Genomic DNA, 21832 nt, shown 5'->3' with positions numbered 1-21832 from the left:
TCTAAAGACAAAGAGAATATTACTCACTCTGAGAAATCTAAATAATTTGATCAAGATGAGGGAATAGAAGAAAAGAATCTCATGTCAGATGTGATGAACCTGAACATACTAGAGACGATTGCAAAGGTAAGTTTTAAAATCTATTTCAAATTTTTATTGTCATAATTGTCATGGATATGGATATTATGTAGTAGATTGTGAGAAACCTAAATTTTATAATGATAATTCAAAGAGTAGAATGTTTAGGAACACTAATTGTGTAGGTAACATAAGAAGATCTTGTAAGGAAACTCAGGTGCAGAAACAGCTTCCTACACTAATATCATGAGGAAAGTATGATGCAAATCCTATTAAAATCTTCTACACTTATAGATTCAGTATCATGTAAACAAAAATATTGCAGCCAACCATGCATACAAAAAATAGACAAAGAAAGGAACACATAACACAAGGATTTGCTGGTGGGGAAAAACCTTTCGGTAAAATAACCCCACCTCTTCAAAACCTGCACAATGTATTATCTTCAACACAAGGTTACAATACAGTTGCAATGCAAGTTCAACATCAACAATAGAAGACTCTAGTAGCTACTCACAGTACTGACAATACACCCTTTTTGCATTGCATCTCTTCGCAACCCTAAAAATGCTTATAACATGCGCTTCACTTTAGGGCTACTCCCAAAGGTAAACTATATTAGGGTTTTACCATTCTTTGAGAAAATAGGAACCCCAAAAAAATTTAGTGTACAGTACTCAAATATCTTAGTTGCCACATGTCTTCTCCTGTCACTGAATCTTCCTAACATAGCTCTTACGTGTCATAGGAATCTGTCATAACCATTTTAGTCATGATCTCCTTACACACAATTCAAGATGTTGAAACATCAACATTATTTGCAAGAAATACATTTTACAAAACAAATAATAATGAATAGGAATTATACAAGGTTGAGACACCTTATTCCTAACATTCTCCCACTTGTCGAACACCTTGTAAGAGAAACAATAACGTAACAGGAACTAACCACTATAGGCCAAAAGGCCCATAGAATACCAACACCAAATGAACTTCTCAGTGCCCACTAGTTTTGTTAATGCATCTGCAACATTCTTCACAGCATCTACCTTTTCCAAATTTACCTTTCCATCTTCCACCATATCTCTCACAAAATGATATTGCACATCAATGTGCTTCATTCTGGCATGGAAAGTTGGATTCTTTGCAAGGCAAATAGCACTCTGACTGTCACACAAAATAGTAATTTGTTTTGCATCAACACCAACATTAGAACACAATCTCTTAAGCCAAATGGCTTCCTTAGAAGCATGAGTAGCAGCCATGTACTCAGCTTCTGTAGTGGACAAAGCAACCACAGGTTGTCACTTGCTCATCCAACTGATGGCACCACCAAACATAGTGAATACATAAGCACTAGTGGATCTCCTGTAGTCAATATCACTTGTCCAATTTGAATCCACAAACTCATGAATACAAACTGAATGCTGAGATCTAGAAGAGTTACCATGATAACATATGGAGTAATCTGATGTACCCCTCAAATATCTGAATACTCACTTAACTACATCCCAATGTATCCATCCAGGATTAGCCATAAATCGACTTAGGACTCCCACTGCTTGGGCAATGTCTAGTCTAGTATAGACCATAGCATACATAAGACTACCAACTGCACTAGCATAAGGTACTCTACTCATGTCCTCCACCTCACTAGGAGATTTTGGACAATCATCTATAGATAACTTTGTTCCCATAGGAATAGGAACACATAGTGGTCTACAATCTGCCATGCTGAACCTGTCCAACACAGACTTCAGATACTTACTTTGACTCAACCAAAGTTTTCTGTTAGACCTATCTCTACTGATTTCCATACCCAAGATGTACCTAGCTGCCCCAAGATCTTTCATCTCAAACTGTGCTGACAACTGAGATTTAAAATTAGAAATCATACCCTTACCCTTCCCAAACAGAAACATATCATCAACATATAATGGAATAATAAGAAGGCAATCATTTTCAATTTTGAAATAAACACAATGATCTAATTTTGATCTTACAAATCCAATTGAAAACACAAAGGCATCAACCTTAAGGTACCACATCCCAGGAGATTGTTTCAAACCATATAGAGATTTCTTTAATCTGCAAACTAAGGATTCTTTACCTTTAACAATGTAGTGCTCAGGCTGTGACATATAAATCTCTTCTCCAAATCACCATGAAGGAAAGCTATCTTCACATCAATTTGTTCTATCTCTAAATCATATGATGCAGCAAGAGATAACATAAATCTAATGGATGTCAACTTTGCAATAGGAGAGAATATTTCACCATAATCTATTCCCTCTACCTGTGAATACCCCTTTGCAACCAATCTAGCTTTGTACCTTTCAACACTACCATCTGCACAGAATTTCTGCTTGAACACCCATTTACAGCCAACATATTTTCTCCCTTTAGACAAAGGTACAAGGTCCCATGTTTTTTTTTTTCTCTAATGAATCCATCTCATCATCCATAGCCTCAATCCAGGAACCTACATCTTCCATGCCCAAAGCTTCTTTCATAGATCTAGGCTCATCAGTGTTAGTAATCAAAGCAAAAGCACAACTGGAATCTAACATAGAATAACCAAACCTTTCTGGTTGCTTTCTTCCTCTCATGGATCTCCTCAAGGGTTGAGGTTGAGGTTGTTCTTCCTCTTCTTCTGAACTATCAGAGCTATAAGAGCTCTCCTCATCATTAAACCTAACATGGTCTCTTTGTTCAGTCTTCTCAGGGGTAGGAGGCGACTGAACAACATCTTTTTCCTTTTATTTTTCATCTAGTTGTAGCACAATAGGAGAAGATGTTAGCTCTCTAAAAATAACATTTCTGCTATACAACACCTTACTAGTCACAGGATCCCAAAGCTTCTATCCTTTCACACCAGCATTGTACCTGATGAAAATACATTTAACAGCTTTTTTTTTCCAACTTAGATCTTTTCTCCATTGGAACATGTGCATAAGCTTCGCAACCAAAAACACAAAGATGTCTGATTGAAGTCTTCTTACCAGACCACACCTCCATGGGTGTCTTACCAACAAGGGCTGATGTAGGAGATCTGTTAACCAGATAACAAGCAGTGGCCACAACTTCGGCCCAAAACCTTTGTTCTAAACCAGCTCCACTAAGCATACTCCTATCCTTCTCCATCAGTGTCCTATTCATTCTCTCTGCAACTCCATTTTGCTCCGGGCTATAAGGAGTTGTCTTATGCCTCTTGATACCTTGTTCTTTATAGAACTGTTCAAACTCTGCTGAGAAAAACTCACCACCATTGTCAGTTCTCACACCCTTAATCTTCTTACTAGTCTGATTCTCTACAAGGGCTTTAAATTCCTTGAATCGACTAAAGACTTGTGTCTTACTTTTAAGGAAATAAATCCATGTCCTTCTACTATAATCATCTATGAAAGATACAAAAAATACAGACTTGGAGATTGAAGGAACTTTTACAGGACCAAATACATCAGAATGAATAAGATCCAAAACATCATAAGATTTGTGAGAACTAGAGTAAGATTGAACACGATTTTGTTTACCATATACACAGTGTTCACAGAAGTCGAACTCAAGATTGCAATCATTTAACCCCTCAACGAGATTTTTATTTTTCAGGGTTCTAAGACCCTTCTCACCAATGTGACCAAATCTCAAATGCCATAACATTGTCTATTCTATAGGAAGCTTACCTTCCAAAGTGTTTGCATTGCCATCAGAACCAATAACCATAGTCTTCTTTACTGCTTGTTTAGATGGTGGGGATGAAGTGATAGCTACTGTCTTCTTTGAAACAAAAGAACTATTACACTGAGAAATGTGTGCATCAAGCTGAAACAAAGTACCTCTCCTAGTACCCTTAGCAAGCACCATAGCTCCTCTCATAATCTTACATCCATCTTTAGAAAAAAAAACTTGCACACCTACATCATTCAGCATACTTATAGATAATAGGTTTCATGCCAAACCTAGAATGTGCATAACTCCATTGATTCCCTTTACTCGTCCATCAGGAAATTTGATACTGACCCTTCGACGTCCAACTATCTTTAGGTGAGAATCATCACCCAAGTACACCTTTCCACCATCAAAATCTTCATATCTTGAGAAGCATTTTCGATGAGAGGTCATGTGAAAAGATGCACCCGAGTCAACCAACCACACATCATCAGATGCATGGGCTGCCAAAGCTACGATGAATGCATCTCCATCTTCTTGAGATTTTTCAAAACCAAAATCTGAGCCTTTCTTCTTCTTCTTAAGCTTTTTACAGTCTTTACGGAAGTGCCCACTCTTATCACAATTCCAACATTTTTCCTTGGACTTATTGCAAGTCTTTGACTTCCCACGGGATTTGGATCTACCCTTATTGTCAGACTTATTGTCATTTTACTTTCGTCTTTTCGTTGATCTCCCATGAATAGCAAGGGCTTCTTTTTTTGAAATGGAAGCCTTTCTCTGCATCTCCTTTGATAGCAGTGAAGACACCACATCATCCATTTTGAAAGTGACTAATGTGCTTTCGAGAGCCATCACAAGATGGTCCCATGAATCCGGTAAAGAACACAAAAGTGTGTAGCAATGATCCTCCTCCTCTAACTTGACACCAACTGATGTCAACTGTGCAGCCAGCAGATTAAATGATGATCCGTTAAGGATCCACCTTCCTCCATTCATAGAGAATACAACTTCTTCCTCACGAACAACTTGTTCACCAAAGATTTGGCTTGATACATAGCCCCAAGTCTCTCCCACAAACTATATTCGGTTTTCTCATCTAGAACATTCAGAAGGACTGCATCAGTTAAACAGAGTCTTATGAGACCCTTAGCTTTGTAGTCTTTGATATCCCAATCTAATTGAGCTATAGTTTCTGGTCTTGTAGCACTTGTAGTCACTTTCCATAGGTCACGATCTTCCAACATGTCTTCCATCTTGAGTTTCCACAACTCAAAATTAGTGCCATTAAATTTCTCCACCTCCATTCTTCCATATGATGAACTCGCCATCTCAATCTACAAATAAGATTTAGGATGATCTACACAAGACTCCCACTCAACTTGAGATTAGCTCAAAAAACCCTACCCAACAACTAGGATCAAAAGTTGATCAAGCTCTGATACCACTTGTAAGGAAACTCAGGTGCGGAAATAGCTTCCTACACTAATCTCATAAGGAAAGTATGATGCAAATCCTATTAAAATCTTCTACACTTACATATTCAATATCATGTAAACAACAATATTGCAGCCAACCATGCATACAAAAAATAGATAGAGAAAGGAACACATAACTCAAGGATTTGCCAGTGGGAAAAAACCTTTCGGTAAAACAACCCCACCCCTTCAGAACTTGCACAATGTATTATCTTCAACACAAGTTTACAATATACTTGCAATGCAAGTTCAACATCAACAATAGAAGACTCTAGTAAATCCATTTGTAAATCATTTAACAGGGTGACATTCCAAATGAATGTTCTAAAGTCCTCTAACCAGGCCCACTTCTAACAGGGTGGATAAATCGTCTAATAAGGTCACAATTTAAGTGTGTTGTAAACCTTTTATAGCATAGGCCTTTCATAGGGCATCACTTTAGAAGAGTGAGAATTGAGTAGCATGTTATTGGTGGTTTTTGCCAAATTGGGTTTCCACATAAATCATTGTGCTATGTGTTGATTTTTTTATGTGTTATGCTTGCATAATGATTTACACTAACTTGTTGATTTGAAAAGTTAATGCTTGGATGAATGAATGGTTGAATGGGATCACTACACTTAGTGAAAAAGTTTGAATATGAATTTTGGACCTTGAATAACTGATTCATGCCCCCCCCCCCCCCCTCTTAGTTATTCTAAAGCATTTCTAACAATTGTTATTAGAGCCATCTACTCATTTAGTTTCAAGGTACTAGAAGTAGGAAGATCAAGATGTCGAAGAGAGAATTTTCCAAGCTCAACAAAGACAACTTTGCTGCATGGCAGGGTCTGATGAAATTGCACCTTGGATTAATAGGTGACTATGCACAAACCTCAATTGGAATAGAACATGTAAATCCAAAAGGACTTCTTACTATACATGATTTGAGCAAAAGGAAGGAGCACAATCAACCAATGTTGGAGATTTCCTTTGCACTCAGCTATGTAGAATATGATGACATCAAAGATTGTGACATTGCATTTAAGATGTGGAAAGCCTTATCAAATATCTATGGAGGAGATGAAAATTTCCACAGAGCAAAGAGAGAAAGCCTAAGAGGAAATTTTGATGACATGAAAATGGAGGAAGGTGAAAATATTGCCTAATATGGTACTAGAATAAAAGAAGTTGTAAGTGCAATAAGAAGTCTAGGTGGTCCATTGGAAGAAGAAACTATCATCAACAAATATTTAAGAACTCTGCTCCCTATTTATGCTATTAGAGTTTCAGCTATCAAAAATTGTCATCAACAAATATTACCAAAATCATCAATTCGCCTTCAATTTCTTTCCAATATAGATTACTATTTTTCATACCTTTGCTATATCCAAGCTTTGTCAATGCTTGCCCAATCGTGCATACCAGGTTCTAGGTGTTTACTTCAAGCCATATAATGCTTTCTTCAGTTTGCATACTATGTCCTTATCATCTATCAAAGGACAACCTTTAAGCTGATCCATGTACACTTCTTTTTCAAGTTCTCCATTCAAAAATGTTGACTTGACATCCATTTGATACACTTTGAATTTCTTTTGTGCGAAATAGACTAAGAATAATCTTACTACTTCTATTCTAGCCACTGGAGCATATGTCTCCTCATAGTCTATTCCTTCTTGCTGTGAGTAACCTTTACATACCAACCTTGCCTTGTTCCTTAAAAGTTTGCCTTGCTCATTCATCTTGTTCCTGAACGCCCATTTAGTTCCTATCACATTTTTGTCTGCTAGTCTGGGGACCAATTCCTATGTCTCATTCTTTACTATCTAATCCAATTCCTCTTTCATAGCTTGTTTCCGATAATAGTCTTTACATGCTTCATCTACATTCTTAGGTTCAAGTTGAGATATCAAACATAGTTCTTCATTGAATCTCCTTCTTGTCATCATGCCTTTATCTTTTCTTCCGATGATCTACTCGGTTGGGTGATTCTTTATCATATTCTTTCCCAAAGTAGGAGTTTTCATCTCAAATCTTGGCTCTACTAAAGGTTATGATCATTGTTCCTACCTTATCTCTCCTTCATTCTAAAAAACATTATTAGTCTCAAGAAATACCTTATCATTCCTTGGCTTAGTAACAACATCATCATCTGAATTATAATCAACTAATCTCTCTTGTATCGTGAATTTCTCATCAATTCTCACATTTGCACTTTCCATAATAGTCTTAGTTCTTAGATTATAGCATCTATAAGCCTTTTTTTTCAATGAACAACCAAGAAACATACCTTCATTACTTCTAGCATCAAACTTACCAATATCATCATCTCTTTTGATATAAAACTTCTCATAAATTTTTTGAAATACTTAACTATAGTTGAGTGACCAAACCATAGTTCATAAGGGGTCTTGTTTGTGTCTTTCTTGAGTTATACTTAGTTCATAGTTTAGACTATTGTATTCACAAGTTCTCCCCAAAAAATCTTGGATTCATCATTCTCAGCTAACATAGCTCTTGCTACTTTTGAAAGTGACATGTTTCTTCTTTCTACTATTCTATTACGCTCAAGGGTATTCAACTCAACTCTTTCTTCTGCTCTAGCATCAGATCTATGTTCTTCAATTTGATTCCCATTCTACAAATCATTGTTAATGATAACTTCCACATTTTCATGGATAACATCTAGATCAACAATAGTTACCAAAGATATCTCTTCTATTACTTCCTCTTTCTTAACCAAATTATCCTTATCACAATCATTCAAGAATCTTTCCATACTTGCTTTAAATTCTTCGTCTTCATCAGAAAGAAAACTCTTTCTAGTTTTCCTTACTCTCTTAGGTCATGTAGATGAAAAATGACCAAACTCATTACATGTCAAAAAAGAAAAAAATTCCATACCTTCTTTCTCTCCTTTCATTACCAGATTAGTACCTTCTTTGATCTCCATGTCTTCATTAGATCTAAATTTCTCTTTACCTTTGCCTCTATCAAGAAACTCAATGCTCAATTCTATACACAATTCTAATCTCTCACCAAGTAGCTCCATCTTTTTGGTCTTAAAATTTTTTCCATTAGACTTAGTACTATCTTTTATGAAATAACTCACTATTTATATCCCAAAGCTATTAGGCTTTATCTTCAGGGACCTGGCACTCTGATACCAATTGTTAGAAACAATAATCCACCAAGATAACTGGGAGGGGGGGCTGGGGGTGAATCAGTTATCCAAAAATTAAAACATTTATCTTCTTTAGAAACATTTATCCATTCAACTAAAGTAAACAACAACCATAGTAAGATGCACATAGAGAATTACACCAGATATGTTAACTAGGGAAACCATTGATTAGATGGAAAATCTTGGTGGGAATGATACCCACAAGATGATGTACTAATATAAATATTCCTTGTTAGAGGATGGACCATGTTAAGAGTTTATTACAATAGTTAGTACATACGAGTCCATGTTAGGAGACTTTGAATCCCTATGAGGAGATTCCAACCCTGTTAGGTGTTGTACCAACCTTGTTAGAAGTTGTAGTACAATGGATACAAGACGAGCCCACTACCACAACATGCAATTTCAACTACAAGAAAAGCTCACTACTCAAACATGCAATTTATGATTTTTTTCTTCTTGCCTTTGTTTTGTCAACCTCAGATCCAAATATCAAACTTGGATCACTCAGGAAAACCTCGACAATGAAGTTTCCTTCACTTCTACTCTGCTCTGCTCAACTTTGCATTCCACTCTCTTTGTTGTTTATGATTACTTCTTCATGTGATACATACCTTCCTCATGATAAAGGAAAATGTCCTTCCTTTATACTAAGTCCATAAAACAATTTCCTGAGTTGCTTGTTAGACCTTCTCAATTAATCATAATAGGAGCACATTAAGAACACATTACACTTAGTGAGAACATTAATCTTCTACCTGGCAACTTGAATATCTTTCGGTATACATAATATTATGATGAGTGAACTTAGCCACATGATTACCAACATGTCTTCTCTACATCCTCAACCTCAATTCTTAGAAGAACAATTCTCTTAAGAGATATACCAAGTTTATTAGAACATGTCTCTATAAACTCTATCTCAGAATAGACATCACCAAAACTTACATAACTTCTTCTAGACTTATCATTTCTTCATCGCACATTAGCTGCATATACTAGATACTTAGAAGTATCTCCCATAACCTCAGATAGTGAGAATACTCAACTAGTTGTTCGTACCAACCTAATCTTTCCATTGTTCTTCTGTCAGATACCATAGAAAACTCCTATGTTGAAATCAATGAAAAAATCAGTCATGAATGCAACATATCATCATAGTAACATATCTATAATACTCTCCCATAGGAATATCATTAGCATTCATGCTTCCAACATAGATGAAGGCTCAAGGTCCCCCACTAGTTGAAAAGTTGGGAAGCCTAGTGTTGGATGCTCACAAGCTCAAGGAGGTAGCTTCAAATCATTAGAACACCATATAAAAGACAACATACAAACTGATAGAGCATTGGGCCCTTATGCAAGAAATAATTGACATGAAGAAAAATACTTCTATTACTCATGGGATCCTCAATACGGGAAAGGAGTCATTGTTTCACTAGAAAACATCCTTCGAGTTTGTTATAGAAAGCTCTATGAGGTCCACAAATGAGCTCAAGGATGTAGATGATCTGGTGTGAAAGGTCATTGAGAATTTATTTCAATATTTGAAGATATTTCACATAGAGTTCTTTGTGTTTGCTAATTGCAAACTTGTGGATGTTGAGAGGATAAAATCAAAGATCTTGGCATTTGTCGATGAAGCTATTCACCCACAAAACTTTCAAGTGTCCAAGATCCAAGAACTCTAAGTAGTGGACAAAATCATAAGGAGAGAATCAAAGAAATTCTACTAAAGGGTTGCCAAAATAGATGAATTGACTAAGATGCATGACTACTGGATGGTTCAAGATAACAACATCATCATTACAGATGTTGAAGAAATAGACAAAATAATTGAGGCCATGAAATCTTATAGAGACAAGGCAGTTACTCCTAAGAAGACATGATGTCCTGATGCTTTTCTAGAGGCTATCATTCTACCTCTTCTCTTTCTGTTTATAGCCATTCATGGCATTTTGTTTATTCTATTTAGAGAGGGTCTATGAAGCAATCATAAAACATATTTTTTCAGTCTCTGTAATGGAAAATGATTCAAGATTTTCCTATTTTTAGTTTATTCTATTTAGAGATGCTCTGTGAAGCAATCATCAATGGTATTTTGTCAATCTTTGTAATGGACCATGATTCAAGATTGTCCTATTTTTAGTTTATTCTATTCAGAGACGCTCTCTAAAGAAATCATCTAGTGTAACCAACCATTTTGAGAAGACCTATAAATGTAACCTTTGGAGAAGTTAATAAGATCGACAAAATTACTTTTGGGAAAACCCCTATAGCTAGGACTACTACGTGTGACTCTAAGTACATTTCTAGTTTTGTTATTCATTTAGTTTTAGTATAGTGTATTGAATGAATGTCTTATTTTTAAAGACTGAATGAATGTAAATGAACTTGGTTTTGTCTCCATCATTCAATAGATTGTATGTCTTAATTTCTTCAGCATAAGCATCTATTTTTTTTCTTTATGTTGTATGTTGTATTTTGTATCGTTAGTATATTTTGTTGCACAAGGAAGCTAGAGACTAGTGGATGGAGTAGCTAAGGGATAAGCAATTTGAGTATTGTAAAAAAATTAGTTAAATGTTTAATTCGAGAATTACATATTTTTCCATCTCTTCCTTTCCTATTGTTGTCATTTTTGGTTATGCATGTTTCCAGTCATTGCATTTAAGTCATAATATATTGCATGTTGTGAGTTTGTCCCCCTTTCTACTTCCTAGGTTGTTTAAACTATTGAGAAACTTGGTTTTTTCAAATTTTTCTCTCTAGCTAAGAGCATGCCGCCAAAACCTGAAAAAATAAATTCATTTCATATCTTCCATTCAAAAGGGAGCTATACTTTTCAATTCAAGGGTCCTTGATAAATTACTACATTGACCCATTCTGTTCTTAATGTCTTTGTCTTGCATAGCCCATTGGGCAAGTTAAGAGTTAAGGTATAAACCAAAAAGATAAGGACGACAAACTATTAACCAACAATTTCACATAGTAAAACTAGAGTAGAGTATGTTGCAGCAAAAAACAATTGTAATCAGATAATGTGGATGAAGATAATGCTAAAATATATTGAGATAATTTTTTTAGATCTTGTTATCATACATTGTGATAATACAAGTATAGTGATAATTTCTAACAATATTGTGTTTCATTTGAAGAGTAATCATATATCCATTAAGTATGATGTCTTGAGAGATAAAGTTGTAGAGAAATAAATTAGATTAGAGTATGCAAGTACTAAAGAGTAGATTGTAGATTTCTTTGCAAATCCTTTTCCTAAAGATACATTTGAGTACTTGTGAGGTATGCTTTGGATTATGCCCCTACCTACTTTAGAGTAGATGATGCAGAGATTGCATCAATCCTATAGTAGAGACCACTATTGTTTGACTGAACTTAATGGTGATGCTTCTTGTATGGGGGAGTATTTGAGATGAACAGAGTCATCAAGGACTCTTCATAGATGGTTTCATATAGTTTATTTGGACACTTGATCTAGTTAAAGACTTGGAGAAGATGACTGACATAATGAAGCCTTTTTCATTGATGTCAATGGGGGAGAGATTGTTGGAAATCTAAGAGGAGTAACTGAGAGGGGAGGGGTGAATGAGTTACTACTAAAATAAATCCTAGATCCCTTAGATGTTAGTTCAAAATAGACTCTATCAAAACTCAACTCTATTTAAGCTCAACAAACACACAAACAAAATGCTGTAAATCGGTAAATACTAAAATAGCTCAATAAATGATTAACATGAAAATATTAAGATATTATCTATGATTAATATTACTTTAACTTAGTTGCATACACATGAGAGAAATAACATGAACACACTTGGCACCAAGATTTAATGTGGAAACCCAATTTGGGAAAAACTACCAATTGTAACTAGTTGCTGATTTTGACTCTTCTAAAGTGAGCCCTGTTAGGAGCCAACCATATTAAAGATTATAAAACATACCATTAGGTGTGACCCTATTAGAGGATTTAATCACCCTATTAGGAGTGGCCTTGTTAGAGGTCTTTAGAAAATTCAATAGAAATGCCACCTTGTTAGAGGATTTACAAATAGTTGTTAAGCCAACTCTGTTAAGAAATTTAGATCATTTCTACAATGGTTAGAGAGTAACAATGAGATGACTAGATTCTTGATGCAACTGAATTACTGATCTAGCTTGTATACATGATCCTTCTTGATCGAATGTATCTTTTCATCTCAATAAGGATATTTTTCTTATCCTTCTAATTCACTTCCTCTGGGCATCATCAAATCTTCAATTATGTTCCACTATATTTCTACTTCTAATCCTCAACTTGACCTTATATTTATATTTTTCATATTGTCAAGTCAGCTTGATTACAACTTAGGATAATTGATATTCATCTTTTCAATTTCCTAGAACCAACAAACAAATAAATTGAACTTAATATGCCAAAGCAAGAAAATACTTTGTTAGCCAACCCTTCTCGGTAAACACTAATTCAGAAATGATTTTCCTATGTTAACCTAGTGAACTCGGTTAACACTACATATTCACAAATTTCTTTTGGTAACTGAGTGAGCTGAGTTAACACTAGTTCCATCCAACATTTCCTTCATTAATTAAGTGAGCTCAGTTAACACTAAACTTTCACAAACTTTCTTTTGACACCCAAGTGAACTTGGTAGACACTATCTTTTGAACTAGGAAAACTCTGGAATGCTTGACAGACACAGAAAATTGTCTTCAATACTCAAGTGAGCTTGGCATACATTAATTGGAAATTATACGACATTTTATTTAGCATCAAAGACAAAACATAATTAATAAATTGTATTCAATAGAGATTTCATGAAAAACATCTTCTATGAATGTGGAGAAAGAAGCAACATGAATAGGGGAGAAGATCCTATAATGGGGGAGTGATTGAAAACTCCTATTTATGAATGAGGGAGAGAAGTATTGTTGATTTACATGGGGAGAAACATTTAATAGTGGAGAAGTTGAGAGTTATTACTAAGAGTCATAGTGTGAACAATTGGTGATGTTGATCTAAAAAAGAGATGCAAACATATTAGTATTCCAGTCAGTTTTAGATTTGATTGATTTGAAAAGAAGAGAACAATAATAGAAACATGGTTTGATTTGGTATTCTTGGAACTTAGATTTTTTTCATCTATTTTTTCACCAATGCCCAAGGGGGAGATTGTTACCATGGATTCATATAGTATTCCTTTGGGGGTGTATCCTAAGCATTGGAGATATTTTTTATGATTGACATGTTGCATTCATGACTATGTTTGTTATTGATGTCAACATAGAACTATTTCTATGAGGAGTAGAAGGGTAACCGACAAAGAATGAGGTCATACAAACAAAGTATTGATGGTCAGGTCAAGTGTAGTTAAGGACATGTTCTACACTATGTCCTCATGAAGTAATTAAGTGCACATATAAAAAGTCAAAGATGTGCAGATTTGTAGAGAATAGTATAAAGGTAGAGTACTTTTGAAGAAGTTTTCTAATGTTTTGATTTTATCTCCTAATACATATAGATTTTTGATATGCGAGGTTAGATAGTGATAGTAGATAGTTTGATGATGATGTCAATGAGTGCTTAAGGTATGAGGTTGCGCATATGAGAAGTTGTAAAGCATATGAGTTGACATTGTTCTAATTGTTAAAAAAGAAGTTATCAATGAGGTTGACTCAAGGAATTATTGTGAGGTCATGGTATAAAGGAAGGATTTTTTCCTTGTTTGGAAATATGTATGAAGTTTGATTGATCCAAGGAATTATTTGATGTGAAGTTGGTGATCTAGTATCAAGATTAGAAGAAGAGAAGTATGGTTCACAAGAAAGAGGAAGAGGAAGTATAGGTACAATTCATTTCTTTTATTTTTCAAGGAATAATATATATATATGAGTTGGATAGTGAATTTAGTGGTCTTGCCCCTATCAATTTGTTTGGATAGTGGGTCTATCTACCTTCTACAACTCATAATAGGGTTGGCACAACTCCTAATAGGGATTCAAAGTCTCCTAATATTGACTAATATGTTCTAATTGTATTTCATTGGATCTTATAAGAGTCCATTCTCTAATGAGGAAATTTCATTTTAGTACATCTTTTGTGGGTATCATCCCTACCGGGGTTTCCCCTCTAATCAAGGGTTTCCCTAGTCAACAAATCTAGTGTCATTGTTTATGAGTATCTTGTTATGGTTTCTAATTATATTTCTCACATGGTTAAGGATTAATAAGGTTGACAATTTTTATAATAGTTTTATAACTTATTCACTTCCCAAGTTATATCGATGGACTTTACTTTCTAACATTTCATACTCATGCTAAGCCTTTGCCTCAATTTTATTAAATGAAGCTCAATTACCTTTTTCTATTTCTAATCTTGAGTTTCATTTTCTTATATTTGTTGTTAGAAATAATTGTCCATCAAGATAACTGAGAGGGGGGAGGGAAGGCAGGGTGAATCAATTATCCAATCATTAAAACATTTATCCACCTTAAATAATCTTAACCATTCAACCAAAGTAAACAACAACAATAAAAAGATCTACATACACAATTACACCACATATGTTAACTAGGTAAACCCTTGAATAGAGGGAAGTCCCCAGTGGGAATGATGCCCACAACATGATGTACTGATATAAATATTCCTTATTAGAGGATGGACCCTATTACAAGTCTATTACAATAATTATTACAAATGAGTCCCTGTTAGGAGACTCTGAATCCTTGTTAGAAGATTCTAACCCTATTAGGAGTTGTTGAAGATAGAAGGACCCACTATCCAAATAGTTTCTGGGGCAAGATCATTGAACTCATTGTCCAACCGATCTTTCAACTATTTCTTGCATAGCAATTGTATGTACTATAGTTTAACTTCTTTCCTCTCTCCTGTAAATTGGACCGATCATTATCTAACCTTGTAGACTAGGTCACCAACCTTAGATCCAAGTATCAAACTTTGTATCACACAATAATACCTTAGCAACAAAGTTTCCTTCACCTTCCCTCTGCTCTACTTAACTTTGCATTTCGCTCTTTGTGCTACTTGAAATCATTCATACATCTCATACATGATAAAGGAAAATGTCCTTCCTTTATACCAAATCCATAAAAAAATCCCTAAGTTGGCTATTACATCTTCTCAATTAATTGTTATAGGACCACATTAAGAACACGTTACACTTAGTGATAACATTAATCTTCTGCCTTGTAACTTGAATAACTTTCCTTACACATGTCATTATGACAAGAAATCTTATCTACATCATGTCCAGAATGTCTTCTTCACATCTTTAAATTTTTCTTCACAGAATAACAAATCTACTAAGAAATATAACAAGTTTACCAGAACATGTCTATGTAAACTCTATCTCAGAATAGTCTCCATTAAAACTTTCATAACTTCTTCCAAATTTAATATCTTATGCTTCTAAGGTTAGCTACATATACTAGACACTTAGAAGTATCTCCCTTTATCCTCATTTAGTGAAAATTCTCAACTATCTATCCATACCAACTTGATCTTTTTGTTGTTCTTTTGTAACATACCATAAAAAATTTCTATGTTGATATCAATAACAAACATAGTGATGAATGTAACATATCATCATGATAATGATCTAATCATGTTTCTAAGATACCCCCCCATTAGGAATATCATCAAAATTCATGCTTCCAACAATCTCCCCTTTTGTCATTGATGACAACATAGATGAAAAACATCTAGTTCCAAGAATACTAACTACAAAAGATTGTTAACCTTTCTTTTCAAATCCTCCTCATGAATCATTCTTCCATGCTAAACTGTCTTGCTATTTTCAAACTATTATTCATGCTAAACCTCTCCCCATTGACATCAATGTCAAAGGTTTCATCAACCACCAATCTCTACAACAACTATCTATGACCTACTCAAGTGTCTAAAGAAACTATTAAAACAACATCCAAAAAGAGTCCTTAATGAATCTGTCCATCACAGATACTCCCCCATATAGGAAGCATCAGCATTTAGTCCAAACAAATAATAATGCTCTATTACACTAGATTGATGCACTCTTGCATCATCTACTCTGATGTATGAAGGGGCATAACCCTTAGCATACCTCAAAAATACTCAAAAGTTTCTTTGAGAAGAGGCTTAGTGAAAAAACCTATAATCTTCTCTTTAGTGCTTACATACTCCAATCTAATTTCCTTTTCTGTAGCTTTATCTCTCAACATGAGATACTTGATAGAAATATTCTTAGTCTTAGAATGCAACACTTAATTCTTAATCATATTTACTATGCTTGTGTTGTCACAATGTATTACAATAGATTCACTGAGTTCTATCCTACTATCCTTCAACACTAGCTTCATCAAAATAACTTATTTTGCTTCTACTATACTTTGTGAGGTACAATCCTAGTTCTTGCTTAGCTAAGAAACCAATATTCCTCCAAGAAAGGTGGCTCCACCATTGGTGCTCTTTTTGTGATCCATACTACCTACCCAATCAACATCAATATAAGCATATAGAGTGAAATCATTAGATCTATCATACCAAAATCCAAACTTTGGTGTTTCTTTCAGGTATCCAAATATCCTTTTGATTGCTGCATAATGTGCTTCTCTGGGGTTAGCTTGAAATCTAGTAGCAATTCCAACTACATTTTCTATATTTGACCTTGTATGAGTCTGTTATTGCAATCCTTTGATCATAGATCTATACTTCTTCTATTCAACAGTAGGTGTTTCATCCTTTGTAGATAACTTGTGTTCAATTACCATAGATGTTCCAATGGGTTTTCATGTTTCCAAACCAAATCTTTTTAGTAAATATTTCAAATACTTACTCTAAGAAATAAAGATTCCTTCTTTGTCCTGGATAATTTGTAATCCTAGAAAATATTTCATTTCTCCTATCATGCTCATTTCAAATTCTTTCTTCATTTCCTCTATAAACTTGTCACTTTCTTCATTATTTCCTCCAAATATGATATCATCAAAAAATATTACCAAGATCATCAATGCATCATAAATTTATTTCCAATATAGATTACTATCTACCATACATTTTTTATATCCAAGCTTTGTCAAATTTTTGTCCAACTTTGCATACCAAGCTCTAGGTGCTTGGTTCAAGTCATACAATGCTTTCTTCAATCAGCATACAATGTCCTTGTCAACTATCAAAGGATAACCTTTAGGTTGTCCTATGTATATCTCTTCTTCATGTTCTATATTCAAGAATGCTGACTTGACATCCATCTGATATATTTTGAATTTCTTATATGATGCATATGCAGAAGTAATTAGGTCATAATATGCAGAAGTAATTGCGGATCATCAAAATGCAGATATCAAAATAAAATAACCCTACAGTCTCAAAAGTGTATCAATACATAGGATTAAAATCACCGTAATACAATTATCTCATTAGTACTATGACAGATTGGGTGAGGCCTCACATCATGCCCCCCTACGCATGAACCTCCTCCTGGAGTTCATCAACTAGGTGTCAATGTTATGTTATTGCCTAGGTTGTATTTACTAGAGCTGACCCACTTGAGTATTCTATTGTTGGTGCCAAGTAATCCAAAGCTTTACTTTGCTAAGGTCTAACTGTTAAATTTCTTATGTCCTTGCTTAGGGTCTTCAACATAACATGCATCTATGGTCTTTACCAATTTTAACATACGTTATATACCTATGGTAAAAGAGGTTGGTCCATATCCCATAATTATGACATACAAAGGGTGGTGTCTTAGAAATCTTGTGTAGCAGCTTTACAATGGATAATCACAAAGTTTACAGGTACATTAATTTTCTAGATGGTTTGTCAAGGATCCTCCTTGGTATGGCCATTTCAATAATATTCTTACCCACACAATTGGCATGAAATTGCCTTAAAAGTAACAAAAGGAACAATTTTACCGAAAACAACATAGATGTGGCCACATTGGTAAATCCCAAATAACACAAGACATGTCCTTGAGGCACAATGGGACCAACATCAAAAAAAAATAATAAGTGTCAAATTGTCAGTAAGCAAAACAAAAAGTGCAAAATTTGAACAAAGGACTAACAAAATTTTACATTGAATAACAATCTCGCAAGCATGATGTGGCTGTACCAAGGTTCCTTGATGTTGAAGAGGATAAATGTGTGTTTTATGGAACTAATGGCTTAGTAAGAAGTCTCATATCTCCTATGTCTCTAAGTGCTTCATCCATAGATTGTGGTTTAATTGGGTGTACTAATACATCTTACACCAAGTTGTCATTTATTGCATAGGTTGAAATGTAATGGGTTAGGCTCCTAGTGTTGAAACTGGACTCTGCTAATAGTTGATCTCAGAAGGGAATGTATGCTTATGTGACCTTGTCGTAGAAATATCCTGTCTCAATGATTCAATTTAACATCCTATCCTTGAGGGTAAGCATGGTATCTATAAAGTATCATATAAATTCCTTTTGAAACCTAGATTCTCGATTTGAATTGTGTCCAAATGGATGTGCCTGAATACGTAATTATCCATATTATTCAACATGTACATTGAAATCACGAATCTTAGATGAATAATATCTATTTAAAATTAAGAGTTCTATACAATGGTGTGATAAATAACAATCATATTAAGGAATCCAACTATTGATTACATCCTATATCTAATATAGAAATATCATACCTTGACATTTACAAATTTGACATATTCCACACAATGGTGTCTCAGATGGATTATTCTTCAGTATCATAGACCCCTATACAGAGATAATAATTCCTCTACTCTATTATATATATCAGGTACTCCATGACCACCTCAATATTAATCATTTGAGGTCAATTTCCACTTCTATCTACATTGTAACAAATCTTAATATTATGCTTGTATTCACATCTAGGATATCATTTTATATAGTTCTCTTCATCATATTTTGATATGGTTATGCTCTCCAACTATTATCATTTTCCACACTAATTAAATGCTATACTTTTATGACACCTTGACCCTTTAACATTATTATTAATGATAATCAATTATAATTGTCATAGATGTACAATTAATCATAAATAATTAATGTTGTTAGTTATAGGATTAGTGTTAAATTAGGGCATACTATATATATTCCATTAAATATAATGGATAGGATACCTTGTATTCTTATATTTATAATAACCAAAATTGGTCTCAGAACTAACTTGCTCCTAATCTTTTGAATGATCAAAAAAATCCTAATTTATTAGGCATTTCTAGTCCTAATTTGCTCTTTTTGATTTAAATATCAATGGTAGAAAATCATTAATCTACAAAATCACTATAAAAATTAATAAATATAATTAATAAGCTCATGAATATCAACATCTTGGCTAATAACCCACTAAATCAATTAATTTAATTAAAATTTCCTAATACTCTTATTATATTAATTTTGACATTTTCTAAGATTTAAAAAAAAAAAAAAAAAAAAAAAGAATTTATTACTTATTTGACTTAAATATCTAAATATATTTACTATTTGAATTTAAATAATCAAAATATGGGACATAATTAAAACAGAATCTCCAAAATCTTCTTTTGATTTATTTTTATAAAAAAAATAGAAAATAATAAATAAATCTATTCCTAAAAATTTGTGAGAAAAGACCATGTAAGTCTCGTGACCCTAGGTCGTCCCATTTCTAAAAAAAAAAAAAAAAAGAGGCATAGGACAATGATTAAATAAAACCTAGGCACCTATGTTCTGTTTTAAACTAGGACGTACCCACCCACGAATACATTAATTTTTATAAATACAAGAAAATAAAATAACATAACCCCTAACCCTCTCAAGTGTTATTGCTTTGCCTTGGAATACTCAGCGCATGTGTAAGAGGTTTGGGAAGGGAACAATTATGACAATATTGTCAGATCCAATCCCGAGTGCCCTTATCTTGGACTCAACATTGGATCGGGTTCCTATGTTCTGACATAATCAGCACACTACTTAGCCGCTTACCTCTTGGAAAATGCGATTAGGAAGGAGTAAATGGTACTTGGGATGCGGTTCAAGGCAAATCTAAGTGGCTTAAGTCAGCATGCTTTGGGTGTAGTGGTGGTAAAAAGGTAACCCAATCTTTTGCAAACTTTTCAAACCTTTTTAGGCGCCTAATACTGCATGGAATTTGTGTGTATGGTTAATATCTCTGACTTAGGAGACAAGTGTTCTTCCCTAGGCGCCTTTAATATGAAAGTAAAGCAAGGCACCATTCTAGGGAGGATAGCGTGGGGAAATGGGTGGCTCTTAGGTTAGTGGGAAGGGGAATGTTAGAGTGTCCTTTTTGCAGATTATTGTGCTTTAGTAAAAGTTGTGGATGGAAGTGCTTAGTGGTTAGTGGTTAGGATAGATGTAGGGTGGGGGATTAACAATTGTATATATTGTGTCTTGGGTAGGATGATATAATGTTAAAATATTTTATTTGTTTTGAGTATAAATTTTAAGAGTGTTAAGTATAGCATACATCAATTAGGTTAGATTGGTTAATGAATGATATTTATAAAATTAACTTCTTTAAATTCGACACATCGCCAAAAATTTGAATCTATATGGGTCATTCAATGTATGGCAATATATAATACATAATATTATTTTTACGAAAGGTTAGAATGTTATTGGCGAAAGAAAATAAAATTGAGATATGTTGTTAAGCAAATAAGTATATCTTTAACTCAGTAGTTTATTTTAAAAAAAATAAAAATAAATAAATAAATTTAAAAAAAAAAATTAAAAAAAATTGTTTGTGTTTTATCTCATAAATTTTGGGCATGACAAGTTCCTCCTTGAGATCTAATACCTATAATAATTCTTGATATCCTACCTACATATGTCCTTATAGATTTATCTTCCATCACTTTAGAATCTTGAAATGCACAAATCTAGCTTTGTAACCTCAATTTCTTATAATGTTCATCACCTTCAAAAATATTTTCTAAAGCTTTCCAAATCATATGAGAAGTAACAAGTGACTTTACCTGGTTGTACTCAATTTTAGGAAGTGTAGACAATAGTGCTTCTCTAGCTCTCATGTTGCACATGAAGAGTTCCGTTTCTTCCTCAGTAGAAGCTTCCAAATCTTTTTCAACAATGATTGTCTTAATTTTGTCAAAATCCAGACCCATACATAGTAGACATGTCTTCATATTTTCCTTCCAACTATAATAATTTGTTTCATTGAACTTCAGACTATCCTTTACGAATATGTTTGGCATGGATCTCCCAAATTTGTTAAACTTTATCTTCAAGGAACTGATGCTCTAATACCAATTGTTAGAAACAATAGTCAACTAAGATAATTGAGAGGGGGGGTAAATCAGTTATCCAATAATTAAAACATTTATCCACCATAAATAATCTTAACCATTCAACCAAAGTAAACAAAAACCATACAAATACACACATACAAAATTACA

The sequence above is a fragment of the Cupressus sempervirens genome, chromosome 3, assembly GCF_028749045.1.
Source record: "Cupressus sempervirens isolate cs-2001-9-10 chromosome 3, ASM2874904v1, whole genome shotgun sequence".
NCBI lineage: Eukaryota > Viridiplantae > Streptophyta > Pinopsida > Cupressales > Cupressaceae > Cupressus > Cupressus sempervirens.
This window is presented reverse-complemented; position numbering follows the sequence as displayed.